Source organism: Galeopterus variegatus, unplaced genomic scaffold (genome assembly GCF_000696425.1).
Source record: "Galeopterus variegatus unplaced genomic scaffold, G_variegatus-3.0.2 Scaffold300, whole genome shotgun sequence".
Taxonomy (NCBI): Eukaryota; Metazoa; Chordata; class Mammalia; order Dermoptera; family Cynocephalidae; genus Galeopterus; species Galeopterus variegatus.
The window spans coordinates 647,470-653,306 of record NW_007726411.1 but is presented as its reverse complement, the minus strand read 5'-3'; the positions used below and the strand labels follow the sequence as shown (position 1 = coordinate 653,306).

The following is a 5,837-nucleotide window of genomic DNA, read 5'->3' as shown; positions in this document are numbered from 1 at the left end:
CCCTTCCTCTCCTATCCTTGTTGGAGGGACACAGGGCATGGCTCCTGGGAGCCTGGAGACTCGGCTTTCTGGTCCCAAATTTTCACTGACTCAAAGTGGGGACATGTCTTCTCCTCTCTAGGCCTTAGTCCCCTCATCTGCACGAAGAGACTTTCAAGCATTGTTCAGTTCTCTTATCAAATAACAATAAGAACAAAAAATATAGCAGCTGCTATCTACTGAGCACTTACAGTGTGTCAGGCATAGTAATAAACCCTTGACATAACACACCTCATTTTATACTCACAACAACCCCAACAGTTGCTTTTAATGTCCCTATGTGTAGATGAGGAAAATTGAGACACAGAATGGTTAAATGATGACTCAGATTCTCCCAGCTGCTGACTGAGCAACCAAACAGCAGACCGGGATCTCAAATCCAGGTTGTCTAACCTTAGAGACCCAGCTCCTTCCCCCCCTTGAGGTCATTCTCTGATTCTCTGGTGCCCTAAATCACAGCCCCAATGCATCAGGCACCCCCAAAACTGCCTCCTATTATCCTCACATGCTGGCTCTTCTCCAAACTCAGCTCCAGGATGCTCTCTACAGGAGAAGCTCCCCTACTCAAGTCACTCACGCCCCAATGCCTGCAGGGCACTCACTCTCAGCACAGCCACATTTGTCAGCCAAGTCTGTCAGATTCCCAGGAGGAGAGTCTGGGGTCACTGAGTCCTCCAGAGTCCCTGAGCCATCTGGAGGAAGCTTGGCATCTCACTGACTCTTGGAAGTAGGCAAGAGGCCTGAAGAAATGTCATGGCCTATTAGCATGGGCTCCGTGTTCTCAGTGTTCTCTCTGTGCCAACTGGGAGCCCAGTGTCTAGCTTCAGAGAGAGGTGACAAAATGAAGGGGAAAGTGTCCAGCAATCCCACCAAATGCCAACTGGACTGTTCTGATGAATGTTAGGCATCCAGAGGTAGAAAGCAGTGAGAAACTAGGACAGAAAGTCCGCTTGGGATCCTATCATGGGGCCAGTGAGAAAGCACTGAGTCCCTGGACTTGTTTACCTGAACTAGGAGTGGCAAACTCAAATGCCTACAAGCAACAAAATACAGCTGGCCAAGGAATGGGTTTTTGCCTCAGGTAAATAGGCAGAGATGTCTCACTCCCCACCAGGCAGACCCAACACACTGCACATGTCCAGGGAGGGGTATTCACATGGAAATCAATACGACTTATGCCAAAGAGGTGGCCTGTCCATTATTGTCAGTTTCTACTTTTCACACGAAAAAACTCAGAAATCCATATTTTTACTATTGACTGCTAATTCAGTTTTTTTTTTTTTTTTTTCCTTTTTTGTCTTTTTCCGTGACCGGCAACGGATCGCAACCCTCAGTGTCGTGCCCGTACCGGANCAGACCCAACACACTGCACATGTCCAGGGAGGGGTATTCACATGGAAATCAATACGACTTATGCCAAAGAGGTGGCCTGTCCATTATTGTCAGTTTCTACTTTTCACACGAAAAAGCTCAGAAATCCATATTTTTACTATTGACTGCTAATTCAGTTTTGTTTTGTTTTTTTTCCTTTTTTGTCTTTTTCCATGTCCGGCAACGGATCGCAACCCTCAGTGTCGTGCCCGTACCGGACCGGGACTGGCAACGGGATCGCAACCCTCGGTGTTGCTCCCGCACCTCGCTCAGCCAGTGAGCGGGAACCGGTCTGTATGTGGGATCCGAACCCTTGGCGCCAAGCGGCGCACTGTAGCAGTGCGCCACCGGGCCGGCCCTAATTCAGTTTTTTAAAAAACACTCTAATGGCCAAAGATATTGTCCTGGGAGGCATTTGTGCCAGGAACCAGTGGCTGATGCCATCTGCCTAAGCTGATGGTGCCCTTGCCATCTCAGGGGGGAGAAGGGCAGAGTGGGCCTGCAAGACTATCTATAACCTGGAAGTTTTAGAAGATTAGAATTAAGTCACATTTTTAGAAAGACAGATTTCTCAAAGTATCTAGAAAGTGATGACAAGAGGCAGGCACTTAAGCTAATAGTCAGTGGAAGACGTCCCTCCCTGCACAATCACTGAGGAAACAGATTCCATATCTCCTATGCCCTCAGGGTAGGGGATCACAGCTAGCTTTTTAATAAAATATGAACATATTTGGTACACTTGGGGAAACAGAAGCTTGTTGTTTTAAGGTCTGTGTGCTACTTTTGTTCTGATTTGACAAAGTCTGAAGTCCCCCCAAAAAAACGAAATGGGGGGCTGGCCCGGTGGTGCACTGCTACAGTGCGCCGCTTGGGAAGCGTGGAGGCGCTCCCGCCGAGGGTTCGGATCCCACATACAGACCGGCCGCTCACTGGCTGAGCGGGGAGCGGGGGCAACAACGAGGGTTGCGATCCCGTTGCCGGTCCCGGTCCGGTACAGGCGCGACACTGAGGGTTGCAATCCGTTGCCGGTCACGAAAAAATACACACACACAAAAAAACGAAATGGGCAGGTTTACTTTATAACCTCAACCTTGAGAATTCTCCAGGTGCTGACCCCACCCACACACACACACACACACAAAAAAAAAAAAACCGAAATGGGCAGGTTTACTTTATAACCTCAACCTTGAGAATTCTCCAGGTGCTGACCCCACCTTCGTGATCTTAACATACGGATCAACTCACCATTCCCTAACCACGCCCGTCAACCATACACTTTCTTGGGGTCTACTCCACAGCCCTCATGGCTTGGCTCAGATTTCATGGTCCATCAATATAACACACTCTTGAAAACAAACTCAATCACCTTTCCCCTCTTTCCCCTTTTCCTTTGCCTTTTTATATTCGGTGAAACCCTACCCTGAAGGCACAGCCAGATATTTCCCTGTGCTATGCCTTGCACCTGAGCTGTGGGCACTACTGGAGAAAAATCACACAGCCCAGGTTAGTTTCATAGTTTTAATTAATAAACTTCATTCTTTAGGACAGTTTTAGATTTTCAGAGAAATTGAGCAGAGAGCTCCCATATACCACCCCCTCCCTACAAACACACAGATACACATGGTGTCCCCACGATCAGAATCTTATGTGAGAGTGGTAAATTTTTATGAGGGACTCTTAGTGGTTTTCCATTGCTCTGAGAGTAAAATCCAGAATCCTTATGATGGTATACAAAGTTCTGCATAATCAGGCCCTGCCCAACTTTCCAATCTCCTTTGCTCCAGCCGTAGAGGCCTCACCTCTTCCTCACACAGAACAGAACTTTTCCTGGCTTTGGACCTTTGTACAGTTATTCCCTTTGCCTGCAATGCTTTTCCACTAGACTTCACTAAGCTCATTGATTCTCAGCCTTCTGGATTCAACTCACATGCCTCCTCCTTGTAGAGGACCTCCCCAACTACACTATCTATCTAAAGTTGGATTCTCCCATCAAATTAACCTGTTTTTCACAGTTTACAATTATCCTGATATTCCATGAGACAAATACAGCGTTTTCTTGTTTACCATTCTATCCCAAGGGTCTAGCATAAGGCCCAGCACATAAGTAAGAACCCAATAAACACCAGTTGATTGATTGAAGAAAGGAAGGAAAGAAAGAAGGTGGGGGAAAGGAAAGAAGGGAGAAATGAAAATTCCATGTAGTCTTTAGTGCTTTTTCCCTCCTCCTAAAATATCATTGCTTCTCTTCCCGTCATTTAAGGCCTTGCTCCATTGGTCTATTCTTGTACTGATACCACACTGTCTTAATTACTGCAGCTTTGAATTCGTCTGTGTCTGTAAGGGAAATCATCCACCTCGTTCTACTTCTTCAAGAATATCTTGTCCCCCACACTTCCATAATCCTTTCAGAGTCAGCTTGCCAAGTTACATACCCACCTACGCACAAAACTGTCATTTTATTTTTTTCCATTGGGACTGCAATAATCTATAGGTCAATTTGGGAAGAAATGTAACCTTTACATTATGCAGTCTTTTGATTTATGAAGATAGCATACTTTCCATTTATGTTGGTCTTTCAATAAAGTTTTATAATTTTTCCATAAAGTTTTTGTAATTTTCCCTACAACAATCTCACGTATCTTTTTAAATATCCTTTTCTAACTTTTTTTAGCTAGCATTTTGATATTTAATATTTCTGTAACCAGAAATCTGCCATATTAATTCTAATGATTTGTCTACATAATCTTNGTTGGTTCCAACTCTTGGCTGTTGTAATTAGAGCTGCAATAAACATAGGAGTGCAGGTATACCTTCAACATGGTGATTTCCAGTCCTTTGGGCATATACCCAGCAGTGGTACTGTTGGATCGTATGGCAGTTCTATTTATAGTTGTTTGAGGAAGCTCAATACTTTTTCCATAATGACTGCACTAATTTACAGTCCCACCAGCAGTGTAGGAGCATTCTCCTTTTTCCACATCCTCACCAGCATTTGTTATTCTCTGTCTTTTTGATAATAGCCAGTCTAACTGGGATGACATGATATCTCAGTGTGGTTTTGATTTGTGTTTCTCTGACGCTTAGTGATGTTGAGCATTTTTTCATGTGTCTGTTGGCCATTTGTGTATCTTCCTTTGAGAAATGCCTATTCAGCTCCTTTGCCCATTTTTTAATCAGGTTACTTGTTTTGTTTTTTTGTTTTTTTGTTTTTTACTGTTAAGTTGTTTGAGTTCCTTGTATATTCTGGATATTAATCCCTTGTCAGAAGCATCATTTGCAAATATTTTCTCCCATTCTGTAGGTTGTGTTTTAACTCTGTTAATTGTTTCTTTTGCTATGCAGAAGCTTTTTAGCCTGACATAATCCCACTTGTTTATTTTATTTTTCATTTGTTGCTGATGCTTTTGGGGTCTTATTCATAAAGTCTTTGCCCAGTCCTACTTCTTGAAGTATTTCCTCTATGTTTTCTTTTAGGAGTTTTATAGTTTCAAGTCTCATATTTAAGTCTTTAATCCACTCTGACTTGATTTTAGTATATGGTGAGAGGAACAGGTCTAGTTTCATTCTTCTACATATGGATGTCCAGTTTACCCAGCATCATTTATTGAAGAGGCAGTATTTTCCCATGTACGTTCTTGGTGTCTTCATCAAAGATCAGTTGGCTGTAAGTATGTGGGTTGATTTCTGGATTCTCTATTCTGTTGCATTGGTCCAAGTGTTGGTTTTTATGCCACACTGTTTTGGTTACTATAGCTTTGCAATATAATTTGGGGTCAGAAAATGTTATACCTCCAGCTTTTTTTTTTTTTTAATCAGGATTGCTTTGGCAATTTGGGGTCTTTTGTTGTTCCATATGAATGTCAGGATTATTTTTTCTATTTCTGTGAAGAATGTCTTTAGTATTTTGCTGGGATTGCATTGAATCTGTAGATCACTTTGGGTAGTGTGGACATCTTCACAATGTTAATTCTTCCAATCCAAGAGCATGGAATGTCTTTCCATCTTCTTGTGTCCTCTTTAATTTCTTTCAGCAGTGATTTGTAGTTCTCGTTGTAGAAATCTTTCACCTCTGGGGCCGGCCCGGTGGCGCACTGCTACAGTGCGCCACTTGGGAGCGCGGTGGCACTCCCACCNACTGAGGGTTGCGATCCATTGCCGGTCACGAAAAAAGACAAAAAGGTAAAAAAAAAAAAAAAAGAAATCTTTCACCTTGGTTAAATTGATTCCTCCATTTTTTGGTTTTTGTTCTTCTTTTTGTTTTTGTTGACTATTGTAAATTGACTTGCTTTCTTGATTTCCTTTTCTGCTAGTTTGTTATCAGAGTATAAAAACGTTACTGATTTTTGTATGTTGATTTTATATCCTACAACTTTACTGAAATCATTTATCAGCTCTAAGAGTTTTTTTAGAGTCTTTAAGTTTTTCTC

The 5,837-nt window shown here is 42.8% G+C and overlaps 1 protein-coding gene across 1 annotated transcript in view; it reads left to right on the top strand.

Moving 5' to 3' along the window:
• Nucleotides 1-5,837, top strand: part of SCN10A (sodium channel, voltage-gated, type X, alpha subunit) — a 100,556-nt gene that overhangs the window by 52,590 nt on the left and 42,129 nt on the right. The window lies entirely within an intron of this gene.